We start from the raw sequence: 24,538 nt of genomic DNA, 5'->3' as shown, positions 1-24,538 counted from the left end.
AATCAGTATCCCTGGGCTAGGTTTTCTTACATTTAATTCCCCCAAAACATAATTACAGGACTCTTGTACTATTATCCTGGTTGTAGTGCTTCTATTAAGTATTGTTTTACTCTAAATCACCTCAAATTATTCCTAGAAGAAAACAACTTATAAAATAATTGTTAAAAATAAAAACAAATTTTAATATTAGAAAACATGAATTGACGCAGGAACCCTAGAGATTTCCAGTGGGTCCTGTAAGGACAGAGAAGTCCCAGAAAGAGGCCAGATACCCTGGCTCACTCAAAACTGAGGAAGACACTCTAGGCCAGGACACTCCAGAACTGCCCTCTAATCTAGGGCTGGTCACGACCAAATCAATGGAAGTGAAAATGAGTTAATTGACAGTCCATATCAGATTTCCTATATAGTCAAATACATTGTCTCCTCATCTGATAGCAGCCCTAGGCACAGAAACCAAGTGTTCAACTTTCCCTGTGACACCAGGCAGGATAAGTGGGGGGATTCAATGTGAGCCACACCACTCCCAATCTCATGTGGTAACAGAGCCTCGGTGACTGGATCTACTTACATCAACAGGGGCAGAGCATTCTCTGTGGAGCGGGATCCTCAAAAACAGCTGGCCTCTACTTCTCTTCAATTATTTCAGCTTCTTTAGAACAATTCAAGCCACAAACCTTGGAACTTTCTATAGCATTGAACCCCAGGCAACTTGTAGATCTCCCTTGATGGAGGCTGGGAAAAAGAGAAAGCAATATTTTATTACAGACTTCGGTTCCATTCACATTTCTTTCCTCCTTGGCATTCCTGTCCAGCACTGTGCAAAAGAAGCTTTCCAAGCACACCAGGCACTGAAGGAATTGGATGTATCCCAGAGGATCTCAGAGGGATGTTGTTTATACCTACTGATATTTGCCCAGTTAGAAATTAAAACTGAGAATTTAAAATTTGTGTATTAACTCATTAAATAATAGTAATTTTGTTGAATAATACTTGTTATAAAAATAACTTTATCTTCAAAATTGTTATAAAAATAACTTCATCTTCGCCGGGCACGGTGGCTCAAGCCTGTAATCCCAGCACTTTGGGAGGCCGAGACGGGCGGATCACGAGGTCAGGAGATCGAGACCATCCTGGCTAACACGGTGAAACCCCGTCTCTACTAAAAATACAAAAAAAACTAGCCGGGCGAGGTGGCAGGCGCCTGTAGTCCCAGCTACTCCGGAGGCTGAGGCAGGAGAATGGCGCAAAACCCGGGAGGCGGAGCTTGCAGTGAGCTGAGATCCGGCCACTGCACTCCAGCCCGGGCTACAGAGCAAGACTCCGTCTCAAAAAAAAAAAAAAAAAAAAAAAAAAAAACTTCATCTTCAAAATGAGAAGAATTATATCATTTTACATTCTTTAAAATCTCTTAAATATTTGGCTTGACCAGACACAGTTGTATTATCATATCTGCTTCTGGATTCAATTTGTTGCAATGGCACATGTCACTGAGCCTCTGGAAAACTCCACTGTATACTCATGAGAGAATGAGAATAAAAGCAACTTGGTATTATTATTAAAATAATTTTGATCTATGGATCTCCTGAAAGGGTCTCAAGGACTCCCAGGAATCCCAGAACACGCTGGGAATCACTGCTCTGGACAATGAAAAGTGAGTCTCATTTCCACCACACCATCCCTACCTTCAGAGGTAACTAGTTATCAGTTACTTGAATAATTTTCTAGAACTACTTTACACATATATAAAAACTATGGATTTGTAGTGTTTTGGGGTTTTTTGTTTGTTTGTTTGTTTTGCTGTAGTATTCTTTAGACAGGGTCTTGCTTTGTTGCCCAGGCTGGAGTGGAGTGGAGTGATCATAGCTCACGGCAGCCTTGAACTCCTGGGCTCAAGTGATCCTTTTGCCTCAGCCTCCTGAGTAGCTACGACTACAGGCACACACCACCATGCCCAGCTAATTTTTGTATTTTTTTATAGAGACCAGGTCTTGCTATGTTGCCCAAGCTGGTCTCGAACTCCTGGCTTCAGGCAATCAAGCGATCCTCCCACCTCGGCCTCACAAAGTGCTGGGATTACAAATGTGAGCCACCATACCTTGAGAGGCACAGATTTTTAATTTAAAAAGTTGGATATTAGTATGCTATATATTTCACCTTGGCTTGTCTGTTATACATGTTGGGGACAGTTCCACGTCTGCATACATAGTTACCTCTTTCCTTTCCTCTGATCTGGTGTGTCCCTCTGAATGGATATAACTCCCTATAACTATATACAGTGCCACAGTGTTCAGGCGGGCTGCTGAATGGCTGCTGTAAGTTGCCCATTTCTTTAGTGGAGTACTTATTGGGAATAAAATGGCCACACAAAGCAAGAACAAATGCTACACATCTTAGCACAACTTTCCTCCAGCTTCTAGTTTCCTAACAAGGTATCCAGCTGAAGTCTTGCAAAGTTGACAAAACAACCAAACTTTTACTATACTTCTGCCCTTTACTACTTGGGGCTTACCTCACACTGCTCCAGAAAATTAACATTAACAATCTCTGAGCTAACGTTTATAGGGATGTTTACAACCACCAGCCTCTCCTAGTTCTTGAAACACTCACTATCATCAGCATCACATCAGCGTCAGGGAAGAAAACAGGACCCAAGTGTCCCCAAACAGTTTTTCGTTTGTTTGTTTGTTTTTTGTTTTTTGAGACAGAGTCTCACTCTATCACCCAGGCTGGAGTGCAGTAGACACGATCCACGATCTCAACCACTGCAACCTCCGCCTCTAGGGTTCAAGTGATTCTCATGCCTCAGCTTCCCAAGTATCTAGGATTACAGGCATGCGCCACCATGCCTGGCTAGTTTTTGTATTTTTATAGAGACAGGGTTTGGACATGTTGCTCAGGCTGGTCTCGAACTCCTGACCTCAGGTGATCCACTCGCCTTGGCATCCCAAAGTGCTGGGATTACAGGCATGAGCCACCGTGCCCAGCCCTCAAACAATATTTCTGAAAGCTAGTTTCCCGCAGTACTAAGGTGGCAAAAGGTAAATCCTGTTGGTTCACAATTTCGCTGACATAGAAGCTAAAGGAAACCCCACCTCATAAAGCTAATTTGCTTTGATCACATTGAAGATCTCAAATGCTAAAAGTTTCTTTCTTTGTTTGTTTGCTTGTTTGTTTGTTAAGACAGGGCCTTGCTCTGTCACACAGGTTGAAGTGCAGTAGTGTGATCATGGCTCACTGCAACCTCCACCTCCTGGGTTCAAGCGATCCTCCTACCTCAGCCTCCCAAGTAGCCGGGACTGCAGGTGCATGCCACCACACTCAGCTAATTTTTGTATTTTTTGTACAGACAAGGTTTTGCCATGTAGCCCAGGCTGATCGCTAACTCCTGAGTTCAAGCAATCCTCCCACCTCGTCCTCCCAATGTGCTGGGATTAGAGGCGTAAGCCACTATGCCTGGCCACAAATGCTAAAAGTTTTATAGACTATCTGAGTTCATTTCTTCACTCAGATTTACTAGCTGTACAATCTTGGGAGGTTGCTTAGCATCTACTTGTAAAATAGAGATGATACTTATATGACAAAGTTATGAGGAAGTATAATTATAATTATGTAGAAAATGTTCCTACCACATAGTGGGTACTCAGCACTCAGTAATTGTTGAGTCCCCTTTCCTTATTGTCTATGAACCAAAATGAGCTGTGGGGCTGATCTTATGTCCTGGACTTAGCTGGTTTCTCAGGGAACCCCAGTGGTGTAGTCTTTTAGGAAGTCTGGGAATGTAGGAAACTGAGGTAAGAGAAGACGGTAGAGCATTTTTTTCCCAAACAAAAGGAATTTCCTGGAGTGTCTGTCATCTGTCTGATTCAAGATGAGAAGCACAAGTCTGCTTTCCTGCATCCCTCCCCACCAAGCCAGGAAGATGGGCACCAACAGTCCCTGCATTTCTGTTTCAGCTTTCCAATCTGTCTCTGAAATTACATAGTCCAGTGTGGTTTGCATTTGTAGGTCCATAGAGCATACAGAAAACCCCGCCCAGGCTTGGAGGAGCCCCTCAGTTAAGTATGACAATTTTTGAATCCTTCCAAGAGTAGAACCAGTACCTACAATTACAGGATGTATTATTACCTCCATTTACAAGTGAGGAAACCAATATTTAGAGATGCTAACTAAATTCCCCAAGCAGCCCTAACAAGGCCAGAGTCGGAATTCCAAACCAAGTCTGTCTTATGCCAAAGTGCATGTTTTCAACCACATCATCAGATGACGCTCCAACTAGGAAAGATAACACCTTTCCCATGATGTAGTGAAGCCAGCCGGTTTCTTGGAGATAGTGAGATTTCACAGGACAGACAAATATCCTTAACCATAGGCTGATGGTCTTACTTAAGCAAAAGTATAACTAAAATCAAAGTCAAAATTCTTCAGAAAATTATTTCTAAACTTGACACGAAAGTAGAATGGTAAAACACCAAAGAGTAAACCAAGATTCAATTCATTTTTGGATTATTGTAGATTATTTATTTTACTTAAATTTAATTAGTATTTTGTTAGGAGATTAAGATTATTACATTATTTCAATAGATTATTGTTTTAATAGCTTAATAATTTAATAGGAATTTATTCAACCATGTTTTTGAGTTCCTAATATGTAATATGCACTATAGTCGATAGAAAGATGAAGGAAACATGTTCCTTGGCCTCAAAAAAGATATAAAGGATACTACAAGATATAGTAGATATATAGTTTGGGTTGGTAAGGTAGTAAGAAAGAAAAGAACAAGGCACTAAAAGAAGGAGAAATCAAGCCAGTTGAGAGTTCCCTAAAGATTTGTTGGAGTGAGGAGGCATTATTTGAGCTGACTCTTGAAATATCACTAGGATTTTGTCAGGTAGAAAGAATGCAGACAAAAGTCTAAGAAAAGGGAACAATTTGAATAGGCAAGTTATGAGATAAGAAAACTAATAAATAGTTGGCAGGAGGACAGGAACACACAGGTGATTGAAGACAAAGCTGGAAGCTGCAAGATGATTGAGGTGGGAAAATGCAGGGCTCCGAATGCCACCAAGGGGTGAGCACAAGAGAGCCAGGAAGGGCTTTGGAGAGGTGGGATGGCAGGCTCAGAGAAGCTCTGTGAGGCTGAACCTGGCATATGGAGTGCTTTGGAGGAGAGACCTGGGATAGGATGACCAATGAAAGCCTTATGTACAATAATGACATCAGGAAAGGGAAATAAATAATGTGGACATATAATAATATAGAGAGGGGCTGGGCACTATGGCTCATGCCTGTAATCCCAGCACTTCGGGAGGCCAACGCAGGTGGATCATTTGAGGCCAGAAGTTCAAGACCACCCTGGCCAACAAGGTGAAAACACGTCTTTACTAAAAATACAAAAATTAGCTGGGCATGGTGGTGCACACCCACTGTAATCTCAGCTGCTTCGGAGGCTGGGACATGAGAATCACTTGAACCTGGAAGGCTGAGGTTGCAGTGAGCTGAGATCGAGCCACTGCACTCCAGCCAGGGTAACAGAGCAAGACTGTCTCAAAAAATAATAATAATAATGTGGAGAGAATTGAGAATTGACCAGTGACTACCACAGGAGGGAAGAAGGAAGGAGTCAAAAAGCCTGGGTGTCTGGGCTGCATGTGACCAGGAGCACATAGTTATTTATTTATTTATGAATTTATTTTTGATATGGAGTCTCACTCTGTTGCCTAGGCTGGAGTGCAGTGATGCAATCTTGGTTCATTGCAACCTTCACCTCCCAGGTTCAAGTGATTCTCCTGCTTCAGCCTCCTGTGTAGCTGAGATTACAGGTGTGCGCCACTCCACCCTGCTAATTTTTGTATTTTTAGTAGAGATGGGGTTTCGCCATGTTGGCCAGGCTGTTCTCGAATTCCTGACCTCAAGTGATCTGCCTTCCTTGGCCTCCCAAAATGTTGGGATTACAGGCATGAGCCACCACACCTGGCCAGTTATTTATTTATTTATTTTTAACCTGGAAGAGGAATTGGTTTGTAAGGGGAGACTGTGAGTTTGGTTTGAAACATAAGTAATTTGATTTCCTTAGAATGAAAACAGGTAGACACACCTTGACTTTGGCATTCAAGAGAGGAGTTGGTCTTAGAGATCCACATTTGAACTTCAACTACATAAATGCAATAATTAAAGTCTGAGACAGATTAAGTGATCCAGGAGGAAAGAAGAGAAGAAAAGCGAAGACAGAATGTTGGGGCCCACCTGCATGGGGTGGGTGAGAGGAGAACAGCTGTGTTTCCTTTACCTTCTTCCAGGTAAGACTTGGGTCAACTTAAAAATGGTTCCAGACCTAACCCAACCTCCTTATTTTACAGATGAAGGAAACCCAAACCCAGAGGGTTAATTGATTTATCCAAGGCCTCACAGCTTCTTAATAGCAGAACTGAGACTAGACGGATTAAGTGACCATTGGGAATTAGTGTTGCTTAGTAACTGAACTAGTTGCTGTATATCACATGATGTGGCTGGATTCAGAGAAGCCTGAGAACACACTGCAAAATTCATCTATCTTTGTTACATCAGCCCAGCACTGTAACTGGGCCCAACAGTCGAATCAGCTCAGGGGTTCAGACCGTATCTTATTCATCTTCTTGTCACTGTCCCCTCTACCCTCTCTTTTCCTACCACTGCCTCCACCACCAGAGTTATTGCAGAGTAGAGAAAGTGCAGATTATTTTCCTTTTTGAGTATGAAGACAGGCTTTTGAAAGGAGTTGAAGAGTTCATTTACAATGAACATAACCCCTGGGAAAACTGAACCTCAGAGACATTCAATGACTTACCCCAGACCACCAGTTAGTGGTAAAGCCTGGACCCAAATCCCAACTCTTGTTTTTTTGCATGACACTACCAACCTCTAGTGCAAGACACAAACTTTCTAGTCCCTAATTTCTTTACATATATGCTGTGTTATCCTCTTCTTTCAAGGTGCTTCTTTTTAAAAGAGCTCCATGATCCAAAAAGTTTGTGGAGTGCCCCAAGCTCGCCCTCTCTTGGATAGTCAAAATGTTGATTACCATATTAAAGACTGTGGGACATCCTGCAGTAAAGAAACTTGCTTAATTCTCTAACAATACTTTTTGAACTAATTTGACCATGGAACTGTGACCCTGTAATCTACTTACAAACCCACAGATTTCCAAGAATGGCACTTTGGGAAACAGTGCCTAAGTCTCATTAGCAAGACTTCCTTTGTAGGTCTAAAGCAGAAATGTCACTAGTGAGTGGTCCTCACTGTGGGATGAGGTTGGGGAGTGATGAGAGACAGAAGAAGCAACAAATTGTCCTAGTCTCTTCCAGAGCCATCTGCTCTGCCAGCAACAAAGGGTGAAACAGCTACTGAGCAATTTCAATTTGGAATCCTCACTGTAAGCTTAAGGTACTGTCTCCTACTAAGGGTTCTGGTGAGAAAATGAGTGTTTTTGTTCTCATACGTTCCACATCAGCTGATGTGCTCGTTCCACACTGCTTCTGCCACCATTCATGGTCATGCCATCTTGTCCTTCCACATCCCTCTGGCTTTTCTTTCTGCACTCCACCACCCTGGTCTAAACCCTGTCCCTTCACATCTGGACTACCAAAAGCAACCTTCTTTTTTTGTTTATTTGTTTTTAATTTTTTCCTCAGTGCTCCTTGTTCTGAGAAAGCAGCCTTCTAGTAGGTCTCCCTGACTTGATTTGTTCTCCCCTGCAATTCACCGGCTTTCATATAAAGGAAATGTTCAAAATTCCACAACATCCAAAGCTCTACTTAATGTCAGAAAACACATCTATGCAATGCTATTTCTCTATGCTCCCCAAGGCAAATATCGCACCACCCTAGGCTCCTGTCCTTACTGTTAACTGAACCAGCCAGCCATAAGCAATCTGACTGCCAAGCATCTGTTCCACTGCTCTTTGCTTCCTGGCTATCCAATTTATTCCAATTCTTATTCAATTTGCAGCATCCAGCACCAGTCCCCTGGCTATACAAACCCTTTCATGCACTCTTACATTTGCAGATTCTGAACAAGTATCCCCCCATTTACTTGCATTGCTCTTTTACTGCTCCCTGAATTTTCTAACTGAAAATAAACTCAGAAAGGGAAAGGACTATGTCTTATTAAATACAAGCTTTTTAGTAAGTACTCTAAAAAAAAAAAAAAAAAAAAAAAAAAAAAAAAAAACTCTTGCTAAATACAGGAATGAATCTGTCAGAGGCATTTGAACCAGAGTGACTCCATCTTGAATAGGGGCTGGGTAAAACGAGACTGAGACCTGCTGGTCTGCACTCCCAGGAGGTTAAGGCATTCTTAGTCACAGGATGAGACAGGAGGTTGGCACAAGATACATACAGGTCACAAAGACCCTACTGATAAAACAGGATGCAGTAAAGAAGCCTACCAAGTCCCACCAAAACCAAGATGGTGATGAAAGTGACCTCTGGTCATCCTCACTGCTCATTAGATGCAAATTATAATGCATTAAGATGCTAAAAGACACTCCCACCAGCGCTATCACAGTTTACAAATGCCATGTCAACATCTGGAAGTTACCTCATATAGTCTAAACAGGGGAGGGCTCCTCAGTTCCGAGGGAAATCCCTGCCCCTTTTCCAGAAAAGGGAAATCCATGAATAATCCATGATTATGGATTATTGAATCCATATTGAATCCATTATTGGATTTCATGAATCCATGAATAATCCACCCCTTATTTAGCATATAATCAAGAAATAACTATAAGTATACCCAACTGAGCAGCCCATGCCACTGCTCTGCCTATGGAGTAGCCGTTCTTTTGTTTCTTTCATTCTCTAATAAACTTGCTTTCAGTTTACTCTATAGACTTGCCCAGAACTCTTTCACGCATGAGGTCTAAGAACCGTCTCTTGGGGTGTGGATTGGGACCCTTTTCTGGTAACAAATCCATATTGACCTTAGAGCTATGAGTTAAGTAGAAAATGTCAGGTCCACAAAACTTTAAGGGAACAAATCTCTTTCTGGGCCTCAAGTGCATTTAAACATTTCTAGTTCAACTGACTTTAGTTTTATAAAAGCAAGAGAAAATTTATTCTATCTCATCCTGGATGGTCCGGAGCATTTTCATTTTTTTATATATATGTAAATGGATCTGTACTTTCTACCACCCTCTCATCGGCTCTTTGCCATACTTGGCCTCCAGGAAGGAGAGTCTAGACCGAGTATATTATAAGTGATATTTAAACATGCATCTCTAAATTTTCCAAGGGTCTGACCAAAAGCATATTCTTCCCAAGAACACATCTTTCTTGACAATTGCCCCTTCATTCATTCTTTTACTTATCTGACAAGCATTTAGTGAGTGAGTCCTTGAGATACAAGGATGGATTTTTTTAAAAGCCATGGTTCTTGAGGCATCCACAGTCTAATGCTGTTTTACACAAAATGTGATCAGACAGACACTTGCAACAGAATCACCTGAGGGGGGCTGTTTTAAAAGATGCAGGCCTCCTGGACATTTGCACAGAAAATTTCTTATTTAGTAAGTATGGAGCAGCGTCTGGGACCTGCATTTTTTAAAAAGTACTCCAGGTGATTCTGATGCATAATAAAGATTGAGAGCCACTGGCCCAGTGGAAAAGACAGGAATGTATGAGGATAATTGTAGAGCAGTTGTGCCTAGTTGCAGTAAAACAGATATTCACAATGTGAAATGGAGACATAAGAAGGGGCTTTAGAGGGGGCGGAGCAAGATGGCCAAATAGGAACAGCTCCAGTCTCCAACTCCCAGCGCGAGCGACACAGAAGACCGGTGATTTCTGCATTTTCAACTGAGGTACTGGGTTCATCTCACTAGGGAGTGCCGGACAATCGGTGCTGGTCAGCTGCTGCAGCCCAACCAGTGAGAGCTGAAGCAGGGCGAGGCATCGCCTCACCTGGGAAGCGCAAGGGGAAAGGGAATCCCTTTTCCTAGCCAGGGGAACTGAGACACACAACACCTGGAAAATCGGGTAACTCCCACCCCAATACTGTGCTTTAAGCAAACAGGCACACCTGGAGATAATATCCCACACCTGGGGGGGGGGGGGGGGGTCCCACGCCTACGGAGCCTCCTTCATTGCTAGCATAGCAGTCTGCGATATCGCGGCAAGCCAGCAGCCAGGCTGGGGGAGGAGCGCCCGCCATTGCTGAGGCTTAAGTAGGTAAACAAAGCCGCTGGGAAGCTCAAACTGGGTGGAGCTCACAGCAGCTAAAGGAAACCTGCCTGTCTCTGTAGACTCCACCTCTGGGGACAGGGCACAGATAACAACAAAAGCAGCAGAAACCTCTGTAGACGCAAACGACTCTGTCTGACAGCTTTGAAAAGAGCAGTGGATCTCCCAACACGGAGGTTGAGATCTGAGAAGGGACAGACTGCCTGCTCAAGTGGGTCCCTGACCCCTGAGTAGCCTAACTGGGAGACATGCCCCACTAGGGGCAGTCTGACACCCCACACCTCACAGGGTGGAGTACACCCCTGAGAGGAAGCCTCCAAAGCAAGAATCAGACAGGTACACTCGCTGTTCAGCAATATTCTATCTTCTGCAGCCTCTGCTGCTGACACCCAGGCAAACAGGGTCTGAAGTGGACCTCAAGCAATCTCCAACAGACCTACAGCTGAGGGTCCTGACTGTTAGAAGGAAAACTATCAAACAGGAAGGACACCTACACCAAAACCCCATCAGTACGTCACCATCATCAAAGACCAGAGGCAGATAAAACCACAAAGATGGGGAAAAAGCAAGGCAGAAAAGCTGGAAATTCAAAAAATAAGAGCGCATCTCCCCCGGCAAAGGAGCGCAGCTCATCGCCAGCAACGGATCAAAGCTTGACAGAGAATGACTTTGATGAGATGAGAGAAGAAGGCTTCAGTCCATCAAACTTCTCAGAGCTAAAGGACGAATTACGTACCCCACGCAAAGAAACTAAAAATCTTGAAAAAAAAGTGGAAGAATTGATGGCTAGAGTAATTAATGCAGAGAAGGTCATAAACGAAATGAAAGAGATGAAAACCATGACACGAGAAATACGTGACAAATGCACAAGCTTCAGTACCCGACTCGATCAACTGGAAGAAAGAGTATCAGCGATTGAGGATCAAATGAATGAAATGAAGCGAGAAGAGAAACCAAAAGAAAAAAGAAGAAAAAGAAATGAACAAAGCCTGCAAGAAGTATGGGATTATGTAAAAAGACCAAATCTACGTCTGATTGGGGTGCCTGAAAGTGAGGGGGAAAATGGAACCAAGTTGGAAAACACTCTTCAGGATATCATCCAGGAGAACTTCCCCAACCTAGTAGGGCAGGCCAACATTCAAATCCAGGAAATACAGAGAACGCCACAAAGATACTCCTCGAGAAGAGCAACTCCAAGACACATAATTGCCAGATTCACCAAAGTTGAAATGAAGGAAAAGATCTTAAGGGCAGCCAGAGAGAAAGGTCGGGTTACCCACAAAGGGAAGCCCATCAGACTCACAGCAGATCTCTCAGCAGAAACTCTCCAAGCCAGAAGAGAGTGGGGGCCAATATTCAACATTCTTAAAGAAAAGAATTTTAAACCCAGAATTTCATATCCAGCCAAACTAAGTTTCATAAGTGAAGGAGAAATAAAATCCTTTACAGATAAGCAAATGCTGAGAGATTTTGTCACCACTAGGCCTGCCTTACAAGAGACCCTGAAGGAAGCACTCAACATGGAAAGGAACAACCGGTACCAGCCATTGCAAAAACATGCCAAAATGTAAAGACCATCGAGGCTAGGAAGAAACTGCATCAACTAACGAGCAAAATAACCAGTTAATATCATAATGGCAGGATCAAGTTCACACATAACAATATTAACCTTAAATGTAAATGGACTAAATGCTCCAATTAAAAGACATAGACTGGCAAACTGGATAAAGAGTCAAGATCCATCAGTCTGCTGTATTCAGGAGACCCATCTCACACGCAGAGACATACACAGGCTCAAAATAAAGGGATGGAGGAAGATTTACCAAGCAAATGGAGAACAAAAGAAAGCAGGGGTTGCAATACTAGTCTCTGATAAAACAGACTTTAAAGAATCAAAGATCAAAAGAGACAAAGAAGGCCATTACATAATGGTAAAAGGATCAATTCAACAGGAAGAGCTAACTATCCTAAATATATATGCACCCAATACAGGAGCACCCAGATTCATAAAGCAAGTCCTTAGAGACTTACAAAGAGACTTAGACTCCCATACAATAATAATGGGAGACTTCAACACTCCACTGTCAACATTAGACAGATCAACAAGACAGAAAGTTAACAAGGATATCCAGGAATTGAACTCATCTCTGCAGCAAGCAGACCTAATAGACATCTATAGAACTCTCCACCCCAAATCAACAGAATATACATTCTTCCCAGCACCACATCGCACTTATTCCAAAACTGACCACATAATTGGAAGTAAAGCACTCCTCAGCAAATGTACAAGAACAGAAATTATAACAAACTGTCTCTCAGACCACAGTGCAATCAAACTAGAACTCAGGACTAAGAAACTCAATCAAACCCGCTCAACTACATGGAAACTGAACAACCTGCTCCTGAATGACTACTGGGTACATAACGAAATGAAGGCAGAAATAAAGATGTTCTTTGAAACCAATGAGAACAAAGATACAACATACCAGAATCTCTGGGACACATTTAAAGCAGTGTGTAGAGGGAAATTTATAGCACTAAATGCCCACAAGAGAAATCAGGAAAGATCTAAAATTGACACTCTAACATCACAATTAAAAGAACTAGAGAAGCAAGAGCAAACACATTCCAAAGCTAGCAGAAGGCAAGAAATTACTAAGATCAGAGCAGAACTCAAGGAGATAGAGACACAAAAAACCCCCCAAAAAATCAATGAATCCAGGAGTTGGCTTTTTGAAAAGATCAACAAAATTGACAGACCGCTAGCAAGACTAATAAAGAAGAAAAGAGAGAAGAATCAAATAGATGCAATAAAAAATGATAAAGGGGATATCACCACCGACCCCACAGAAATACAAACTACCATCAGAGAATACTATAAACACCTCTATGCAAATAAACTAGAAAATCTAGAAGAAATGGATAATTTCCTGGACACTTACACTCTTCCAAGACTAAACCAGGAAGAAGTTGAATCCCTGAATAGGCCAATAGCAGGCTCTGAAATTGAGGCAATAATTAATAGCCTACCAACCAAAAAAAGTCCAGGAACAGATGGATTCACAGCTGAATTCTACCAGAGGTACAAGGAGGAGCTGGTACCATTCCTTCTGAAACTATTCCAATCAATAGAAAAAGAGGGAATCCTCCCTAACTCATTTTACGAGGCCAACATCATCCTGATACCAAAGCCTGGCAGAGACACAACAAAAAAAGAGAATTTTAGACCAATATCCCTGATGAACATCGATGCAAAAATCCTCAATAAAATACTGGCAAACCGGATTCAGCAGCACATCAAAAAGCTTATCCACCATGATCAAGTGGGCTTCATCCCTGGGATGCAAGGCTGGTTCAACATTCGCAAATCAATAAACATAATCCAGCATATAAACAGAACCAAAGACAAGAAACACATGATTATCTCCATAGATGCAGAAAAGGCTTTTGACAAAATTCAACAGCCCTTCATGCTAAAAATGCTCAATAAATTCGGTATTGATGGAATGTATCTCAAAATAATAAGAGCTATTTATGACAAACCCACAGCCAATATCATACTGAATGGGCAAAAACTGGAAAAATTCCCTTTGAAAACTGGCACAAGACAGGGATGCCCTCTCTCACCACTCCTATTCAACATAGTGTTGGAAGTTCTGGCTAGGGCAATTAGGCAAGAGAAAGAAATCAGGGGTATTCAGTTAGGAAAAGAAGAAGTCAAATTGTCCCTGTTTGCAGATGACATGATTGTATATTTAGAAAACCCCATTGTCTCAGCCCAAAATCTCCTTAAGCTGATAAGCAACTTCAGCAAAGTCTCAGGATACAAAATTAATGTGCAAAAATCACAAGCATTCTTATACACCAATAACAGACAAACACAGAGCCAAATCATGAATGAACTTCCATTCACAATTGCTTCAAAGAGAATAAAATACCTAGGAATCCAACTTACAAGGGATGTAAAGGACCTCTTCAAGGAGAACTACAAACCACTGCTCACTGAAATAAAAGAGGACACAAACAAATGGGAGAACATACCATGCTCATGGATAGGAAGAATCAATATCGTGAAAATGGCCATACGGCCCAAGGTTATTTATAGATTCAATGCCATCCCCATCAAGCTACCAATGAGTTTCTTCACAGAATTGGAAAGAACTGCTTTAAAGTTCATATGGAACCAAAAAAGAGCCCGCATCTCCAAGACAATCCTAAGTCAAAAGAACAAAGCTGGAGGCATCACGCTACCTGACTTCAAACTATACTACAAGGCTACAGTAACCAAAACAGCATGGTACTGGTACCAAAACAGAGATATAGACCAATGGAACAGAACAGAGTCCTCAGAAATAATACCACACATCTACAGCCATCTGATCTTTGACAAACCTGAGAGAAACAAGAAATGGGGAAAGGATTCCCTATTTAATAAATGGTGCTGGGAAAATTGGCTAGCCATAAGTAGAAAGCTGAAACTGGATCCTTTCCTTACTCCTTATACGAAAATTAATTCAAGATGGATTAGAGACTTAAATATTAGACCTAATACCATAAAAACCCTAGAGGAAAACCTAGGTAGTACCATTCAGGACATAGGCATGGGCAAAGACTTCATGTCTAAAACACCAAATGCAATGGCAGCAAAAGCCAAAATTGACAAATGGGATCTCATTAAACTAAAAAGCTTCTGCACAGCAAAAGAAACTACCATCAGAGTGAACAGGCAACCTACAGAATGGGAGAAAATTTTTGCAATCTACTCATCTGACAAAGGGCTAATATCCAGAACCTACAAAGAACTCAAACAAATTTACAAGAAAAAAAAAAACAACCCCATCAAAAAGTGGGCAAAGGATATGAACAGACATTTCTCAAAAGAAGACATTCATAAAGCCAACAGACACATGAAAAAATGCTCATCATCACTGGCCATCAGAGAAATGCAAATCAAAACCACAATGAGATACCATCTCACACCAGTTAGAATGGCGATCATTCAAAAGTCAGGAAACAACAGGTGCTGGAGAGGATGTGGAGAAATAGGAACACTTTTACACTGTTGGTGGGATTGTAAACTAATTCAACCATTATGGAAAACAGTATGGCGATTCCTCAAGGATCTAGAACTAGATGTACCATATGACCCAGCCATCCCATTACTGGGGATATACCCAAAGGATTATAAATCATGCTGCTATAAAGACACATGCACACGTATGTTCATTGTGGCACTATTCACAATAGCAAAGGCTTGGAATCAACCCAAATGTCCATCAGTGACAGACTGGATTAAGAAAATGTGGCACATATACACCATGGAATACTATGCAGCCATAAAAAAGGATGAGTTTGTGTCCTTTGTAGGGACATGGATGCAGCTGGAAACCATCATTCTTAGCAAACTATCACAAGAACAGAAAACCAAACACCGCATGTTCTCACTCATAGGTGGGAACTGAACAATGAGATCACTTGGACTCGGGAAGGGGGACATCACACACCGGGGCCTATTATGGGGAGGCGGGAGGGAGGAGGGATAGCATTGGGAGTTATACCTGATGTAAATGACGAGTAGTTGGGTGCTGACAAGTTGATGGGTGCAGACAGCAACATGGCACAAGTATACATATGTAACAAACCTGCACGTTATGCACAGGTACCCTAGAACTTAAAGTATAAGGCCGGGCGCGGTGGCTCAAGCTTGTAATCCCAGCACTTTGGGAGGCCGAGACGGGCGGATCACGAGGTCAGGCGATCGAGACCATCCTGGCTAACACGATGAAACCCCGTCTCTACTAAAAAAGATACAAAAAACTAGCCGGGCGTGGTGGCGGGCGCCTGTAGTCCCAGCTACTCCGGAGGCTGAGGCAGGAGAATGGCGTGAACCCGGGAGGCGGAGCTTGCAGTGAGCCGAGATCGGGCCACTGCAATCCAGCCTGGGCGACAGAGCGAGACTCCGTCTCAAAACAAACAAACAAACAAACAAACAAACAAAAAAAAAAGGGGCTTTAGTGGGTAAGGCTTGGATGTTGCAATGAGAAAGATACAGTTTCAAATTCTGCTGCTGCCACTTACTTGTCATGTGATTGACCTTTTCTTGGTGTCTAATGTCCTCACATGTAAAATAGCCAAAGCTCTCACTTCACACCAATTACCAGGTTTTCATGAGACTACATATGTAAAGTGCTTAACTTAAATTTTGGAGCATAATAAACACTCATTACTCAGAAGTCATCACGACTGTCATTTTTAATTATTAATGGAACTTAAAGGAAAGACCACAGATGAGAAAAGTTTTCCTGAGAACCGTGGAGCCTAAATTTAATTTTAAAGCAGTATATCTCAAAGGATAAATATCTTGCAGTCCACAAGAGTTCTAGGATTTTTAAAATTTTGTGTCTTTGATTATAATTTAACATTTTATACAAGAAGTAACCATCATGCAGTTTCACTGCCTGACTTTTCATTTGTGTTTACACTTGCACAAATGCCAAATGAAAGCCAGATGAAGTCAAGGATGGAAATAGAGGAAATGTTGGGAAAACTAAGTCGTTGCATGGCATGAGGCAGTTTAATCTACTAAGCCATAGGATTCAACGTCATCTTCACGCTGTGAGCAGATGTGCCATGGGGACTCTGGCTTTTTACATACCAACACATACCAGCTTATAAGCAGAAACTTGAGGCATAAATACACAAAGAAGAATGGTTCTGTCCCTGATTCTGTTAGTAAATGGATTAGATATCCACTGAGTACCAATTTTAATATCAACACAATGCTAACCCCATCTTCAAGTGAGTAGACAATTTAACAAATTATCAAATGATACGTCATTGAAACTGACATTCGATGATTGTTTACTACAGAGTTTTGGTTGAGATCTTATTTTCCTGAACCTATGAACCCTCAAAGCTATTAACAACAATTTGTTCAATGTACTTACGCTAACAGGCATGTTTTGCATGAGTATTAATACATCTAAATAACACATTTAAACACAGACCAGACCCTGAGGATACATGGTTCTACTGTGTCTATCTTTAAGTTCCATACTAGTGATTAGTTTCAACAAAACCATATTATCTATCACGTTAAAATAATTTACATCTTATTGGGTTTCATAGTTATATTTGATTTATTTTTCTCTCTCAAATCCCGAGGTCTGCTCAGATATAGTTGATTTCATTTGTAAATTTGTTTTGGCTCTAGAGTCACATAAGAACTATAAGCATAAGTAGTGTATACCTAGTTTTAAAATTATACATATTTTAATAAGATCCTAATAATAGATCACCCAAAGAGCTGAAAAAAAATTCCCTATAAAACATGCCCATGTATTATTCAAGTTTGAGTAATACCAAAAGGGACAATCCTCAGGAAAAGTTTGTTCAGAGTTGTCTACTCTTCTATTATCACCTGTCTCTCTTGAAGAAGGCAGTCCCCACCTGTTCACCAGGAATGAGTGACAGAGAATCTGCTTCATCAGCAACTTATGACCAAGCCACCCCTGCAGCATGCCTGTTCAATAAGGCCCTCGGCCATTGCTTCACAAACTTCCCTTCCCGACCCACCCTCCATCGCCAATAGCAAAGTCGTTATTTGCGGTTGGGGAAAGGAGAGGACCAAGAGATCCTCTTCTTTGCAAGTGAAACACCATTTGCTCTACGCTTAAAGCTATTTATTTATCTAGCCTTAAGAAGTGTGGTTGGCTGGGCACTCATGCCTGTAATCCCAGCACTTTGGGAGGCCCAGATCACCTGAGGTCAGGAGTTCTAGAGCAGCCTGGCCAATATAGTGAAACCTCATCTCTACTAAAAATACAAAACTTAGCCAGGTGTGGTGGTGGGTGCCTGTAATCCCAGCTACTTGGGAGGCTGAGGCTGGAGAATCACTTGAATCCAGGAGGCAGAGATTTCAGTGAGCAGAGATCATGCCATTGCACTCCAACCTGGGTAACAAGAGTGAAACTCCGTCTCAAAAAAAAAAAAAAAAAAAAAAAGAGGTGTGGTTAATGGTGCAGGTGGAAATTGAATTCCTTTTGTTTTTTAGTTTTGTTTTATCTCATTTTACTTTTTAAATTCTAATATTTACATACAGATACTGATTGAGTAGGCCTCGTATGAGGCCTAGACTGTACATTTCTTTTTTATAATTTTAAAAAATATTTTTAAATTGACAAGTAAAAGCTGTATATATTTACAGCACACAACATGATGCTTTGATATATGTCTACATTGTGAAATGGCTAAATCACACTATTTAACATATGCATTACCTCACATACTTATTCTGTTGTAATGAGAACACTTAAAATTTACTCTCTCAGAAATTTTCAAGGATACAGTTTATTGCTATTAACTGTAGTCACCATGATGTACAATAAATGTCTTAAATTTGTTCCTACGGTCTAACTGAAATTTTGCATCCTGTGACTAACATCTCTCTAATCTTCCCATCCTACCTCGCCCAGCCTCTAGGAACCACCATTTTCCTCTCAGTTTCTATGAGTTCTACTCCCTTATACCCCACATACAGATGATATTATGTGGTATTTGTCTTTCTATGCCGGCTTATTTCACTTAACATAATGTCCTCCAAGTTCATTCATGTTGTCACAAATGACAGGATTTCCTTCTTTTTTAAAGCTGAATAGTACTGCATTGTGTGTATGCACTCACTTTCTTTATCCATTCATCCATTGATAGACACTTAAGTTGATTCCATATCTCAACTATTGTGAATAATGCTGCAATAAATCTGGGAGTGCACGTATCTCTTTGACATACTGATTTCATTTCCTTTGGCCACCCAGTAGTGAGACTGCTTATAAAAGTAAACAATGGCAAGGCACTGTGTCTCACACCTGCAATCCCAACACTTTTGGAGGCCGAGGTGGGCGGATTACCTGAGGTCAGGAGTTTAAGACCAGTCTGGCCAACATAGTGAAACCCCCTCTCTACTAAAAATACAAAAACAGCCAGGCGTGGTGGTACATGCCTGAAATCCCAGCTATTCAGGAGGCCGAGGCAGGAGAATCACTTGAACCTGGGAGGTAGAGGTTGCAGTGAGCCAAGTGTGCCATTGCACTCCAGCCTGGGTGACAGAACGAGACTCTGTCTCAAAAAAAAAAAAAAAAAAAAAGTAAATGATGTGGATCTAGATATCTCAATCCTTTGTCACCACTTTCATCTAACCCGCATGTATTCAGAAGAAAGTGTCATACACCATGATCATCAGGCTGTCTGGTGGATATGTTTTCCTAATGCCTATTGCTGAATCATGCATTTGTAACTATAATAACTTCATCATCATACAGATGGATTTGAAAATATTTTTAAATTAGCATCGTAGTACTTCTCTCAATAGCTCTGAGAAACTGTGAGTAAATTTAGGAACAAGTTGTAGATGACAATTATTGCTTATGTTCCTATGGAGGGCTGGATTAAGACCTTACAGAGGCTTCAGATACAGAAATATTATAGTCTCTTCTCCATTCCCACCCCAACATGTACTTCACTATTTTTAAAAATGCTAAAAAGTAGCATTAGGTGCAAGAACATTCAATAACATTTCTATTTTCTATTTTTCTCATGAAGACTACTTCAATACATTTTTGGAAACCAAATATTAGCTTATTTCCAAAAGGAACTGGAGGTGTCCCTACTAGAGTCCTAAACACTTTTGGGTAAAGCCAGTCGCAAGTATATTCTGGGTTTTCACAGGCATCATATCTCTTAAAAGCCAGGTCTCATTTCTTATGTACAGTCTGCGGGTAACAAATATGGAACCATTCTGAATGTGCCAGACTCTCTTTTTCCAGTTTAACTACCCAAGAACTCCTTCCCAGACTTCTCCTTGCCCTAATCCTACCCAACCCAAATGAGGGTTTCGTTCTAAAAGTATGAAATTCCTTTCAATATTCAAGTACGTTGTAAGTTAGAAAATTAGATATTCTGGCCGGGTGCATTGGCTCACACCTGTAATCCCAGCACTTTGGGAGGCTGAGGCAGGTGGATCACCTGAGGTCAGGAGTTCGAGACCAGACTAGCCAACACAGCAAAGCCTCATCTCTACTGAAAATACAAAAATTAGCTGGGCGTGGTGGTGGGTGCCTGTAATCCCAGCTACTCGGAAGGCTGAGACAGGAGAATCACCTGAGCCCAGGAGGCGGAGGTTACAGTGAGTCACGACCAAGCCTCTGCACTCCAGCCTGGGTGACAGAGTGAGACAACATCTCCAGAAAGAAAAAGAAAATTAGATCTTCTGCCCTATTTAAATGCTCTTCTTCTTTCCTATATTACTTCTGCAAAAGGCATGAGGCCATCAGTGAAAGGGAAATGCAGAGTTATTAAAGTTTACCTGTGTAGATAGGTCAATATCAGACATTCTGAGCATCTTTGTTAGAATATATTTTGTAGATGTTGGCAACTCAATCAATTGAAAAATGATGATGAGAAGCACCTGGGAACCTAGAGGTGGAACTTTCTACAGCTCAGGGAAAGGCACAGTGTAGCTCCATTTTTCTGGAGCATGTGGGGCGCTGGTGGATCTATGAAAGGGGCAGAAGAATCTGGTACCTTAAGCCATGAAAGTGAAACAGGCAAGTGAACTTCAGAAAGTTGTGAAGGAGAAGGAGAGACAATACGAAGACTATCAATCCTCTTTAAACTGTGAAAACAAAGCTTGCCGCCAAAATACAGCAAAAGGATTAGAAAGCAACTTTTCAGATGCCCTTGAAGGAATTGTATAGGTCTAGAATTTACATCCTAGATTGACATCCAAGCTTGATACCCCTTTGGTAATAAATGGCTGAGCAAAAGGCTTAGAAAATTTTTCACCTCCAAACATGGTATTAAGGAGCAGTTAATTTGTTTTTTTACATAACACTGAATGTTCAAATAAGGATTTTTTAAAAGCTTTAACAAATGAAAGGTATTTTAGAAAAGAGAGAACACTCAGTGAGAGAGGGAAAGGTTAAAGGTAAGCACTTCTATTATCAGAGGACTGAACACACCCATGAGGAAAGGAGTATGATCAAGAGAAAGACACCAGCACTGCCTGTAGTCAAACCAGGAGAAACCAAATCTGGGGTAGTATTCTGAAACCCTCCTGGAATAACCACCTTCTATTTGTTGTTAAAATAAAATAAAACAGTCTGGGCATGGTAGCCCACGCCTGTAATCCCAACACTTTGGGAGGCCAAGGCGGGCAGATCGCCTGAGGTTGGGAGTTCAAGACCAGCCTAATCAACATGGAGAAACCCCGTATCTACTGAAAAAAACCAGAAAATTAGCTGGGCATGGTGGCCCATGCCTGTAATCCCAGCTACTTGGGAGGCTGACGCAGGAGAATGGCTTGAACCTGGGAGGCGGAGGTTGCGGTGAGCCAAGATGGCACCATTGCACTCCAGCCTGGGAAACAAGAGTGAAACTCCACCTCAAAAAATATATAAATATATAAAGAAATAAAGAAAATAGGCCGGGCATGGTAGCTCATGACTGTAATCCCAACATTTTGGGAAGCCAAGGTGGGTGGATCACCTGAGGTCAGGAGTTCAAGACCAGCCTGGCCAACATGGTGAAACCCTGTCTCTACTAAAAATACAAAAATTAGCTGGGTGTGCTGGTGGGTGCCTGTAATCCCAGCTACTCGGGAGGCTGAGGCAGGAGGATGGAGAATGGCTTGAACCCAGGAGGCAGAGGTTGCAGTGAGCCGAGATCACGCCACTGCACTCTAGCCTGGGCAACAGGGTGAGACTCGGTCTCGGAAATAAATAAATAAATATAAATAAAACAAAAAATAAAATAAAATAGCCCTGTATATAATATAGGCCCAATACAAACCGAGTTTTCACATGAGCTTATCTGTTCCTCCTTATCTGTACTCACAAGACATTAGTATATTTCTACAATGTTCACAAATCATAAGAATCAAGATTTAAGTCTAGTACTTCTGATAGTAAGTCCAGTACTTAAGCCATTTTTTTTCCATGACCTAGCTCTCTTTAGATGCTGATCTTAACGGCATAACCAATTAATAGAAACTTACTGAGCTCTTTTCCATCCTCAAAGACTATAGTGTATGACATTTCAATTACTGCCCTCTAAAATTTTTTCCAACAACAAATAAGCACTGTGCCAGGCATGTAAAGTAAGTCCTTAATCTAATATACAGTGAGAGTTCGGTAAGTACTCACTTATGGGTTAATGCTATAAGGTGAGTTAGAGCGATCACCTAAGATATAGTCTTTGCTAAACTAAGTGATACTGACCAAAAGAACTAGGGATTCCAAGAAGTAAGATCTGGGATGGATGGAGGATCTGAAACTTAAGCTGGCCTTCAAGAAGAGTGGTATTTGGCTAAAATGAGAGGAGAGAGGAGCATATTCAGAGAGTATGGGGACAGGATGACAACTAGGGTGAAGATCATAGCGACTCAAGTCTTAATCTGTGAAAGTGAATAGGGGGGTGTGGGTGCTGACAGGACAGCTATTAGCATAATTGAACCAGAAAATGTAGAAATTGTATATTGTCCTTTACAGATGAGAAAAATTTAAATGCTGAAAGATTTAAAACATTGTTGCACAAAGACCCACTCCTCATAGGTGGCAAAGTTAAAATTAGAATCTCACCCTATTAACCCTTGGCCCATTACTCTTTCTACCATACCAAGTTGTAGTTAAAACAACACAATGAGGGTGGGTCCAGTGGCTCATGTTTGTAATCCTAGCATTTTGAGAAGCAAAGGTGGGAGGATCGCTTGAGCCCAGGAGTTTGAGACCAGCCTGAGCAACATAGTGAAATCACATCTCTACAAAAAAACAAAACAGTTAGGCAGCTGTGGTAGTGCGCACATATAGTCCCAGCTAGTTGAGGGGCTGAGGTGGAAGGATCACTTGAGCCCAGGAGGTACAGGCTGTAGTGAGCCATGAATGCACCCTGCACTCCAGCCTGGGCAACAGAGTGAGATACAGTCTGTAAAAACAAACAAACAAAACAAATGACTATTCTTTAAGTGATAGTTATTATAATTTGAAGGGTATAACACAAAAATACCTATATATCTGCTATTAACCTATTGAATTAGTCTTTCTCAAGAATTTGAAACATTTCTGCCTCAGGTCGCTTTAATAAATAAAATAATATCATTTAAGTTTAGGGTACTTATCTGAAAAACAAAATTAATCATTTTAAAATACAGATGCTCACGATTATAACTATATTACAATGACTGCCTTCAAATAAGAAAGAAGTAGCCAAGATGGAATCAAAGTGCTAGAATTTGGAGATTGGGCAGATTTTTTAAATTAAACTCTAATTCTTTTAGAGCAGTTCTAGGTTCCCAGCAAAATTAAGTAGAAAGTACAGATTGTTCCCATATACACCCTTGTCCTCTGCTATAAAACCTCCCTCACTATTGACATCCCTCACAACATTGGCACATTTATTACAATCAATAAGCCTATCAATAAACCTAATCGTGTGTGATATCAAAACATCATTTTCGGCCAGGCGCAGTGGCTCACACCTGTAATCCCAGCACTTTGGGAGGCCTAGAGGGGCAGATCACGAGATCAGGAGTTCGAAATCAGCCTGACCAACATGGTGAAACTCCGTCTCTACTAAAAATACAAAAATTAGCTGGGCGTGATGGCACGCGCCTGTAGTCCCAGCTACTCAGGAGGCTGAGGCAGGAGAATCGCTTGAACCCGGGAGGCAGAGGTTGCAGTGAGCCGAGATCATGCCACTGCACTCCAGCCTGGGTGACAGAGCAAGACTCCATCTCAAATTAAAAAAAAAAAAAAATCATTTTCACCCAAAGTACATTGTTTACATTAGGGTTCACTCTCAGTGTTCTACATTTTATACATTCTATGGGTTTTGACAAAGGTATAATGACATACATCCCCCACTGTAGTAACCACAGAACAGTTTCACTACACTAAAAATCCTCTCTGTTCCATTTATCCCCCCCTCACTCCTAATCCCTGGCAACCTCGAATAGTTTTTACTGTTTCCATAGTTTTGTCCAGTGAAATTCAAAATTCGAAGTACTATTTCTACTGAAAGAGTATCGCTTTTGCACTGTCGTAAAGTTGAAAAATCATAAGTTGAACCGTTTTAAATCAGGACCATCTGTATTTTCTCTCAACTGATGGTTTGTATTGTCATTCTCTTGACATTGTCTTTCACAAAGTGGAAGTTTACAGTTTTAATGAAGTCCAGCTAATCAGTGATTTCTTTCACAGATAGTGCCTTTGGTGCTGTATCTAAAAGTCATCACAATACCCAAGATTACTGAGATTTTTTCCTATGT

The 24,538-nt window shown here is 41.3% G+C and overlaps 1 protein-coding gene across 6 annotated transcripts in view; it reads right to left on the bottom strand.

Annotated features, from left to right (window-relative positions):
- Positions 1–24,538, bottom strand: part of DDR2 (discoidin domain receptor tyrosine kinase 2) — a 164,600-nt gene that overhangs the window by 129,120 nt on the left and 10,942 nt on the right. For 5 of the 6 annotated variants that reach the window (XM_017948861.3, XM_017948856.3, XM_017948857.3 and 2 more), the window contains one exon: positions 572–735. The exons of the other annotated variant lie outside the window; for it this stretch is intronic. The gene's annotated coding sequence lies outside the window, so the exon portion shown is untranslated. The remainder of the gene's footprint in view (positions 1–571; positions 736–24,538) is intronic. 6 annotated transcript variants of the gene reach the window in all.

This window comes from Papio anubis, chromosome 1 (genome assembly GCF_008728515.1).
Source record: "Papio anubis isolate 15944 chromosome 1, Panubis1.0, whole genome shotgun sequence".
Classification (NCBI taxonomy): domain Eukaryota; kingdom Metazoa; phylum Chordata; class Mammalia; order Primates; family Cercopithecidae; genus Papio; species Papio anubis.
Note: the sequence above shows the minus strand (reverse complement) of the source record. Positions and strands in the feature narration are given on the sequence as shown.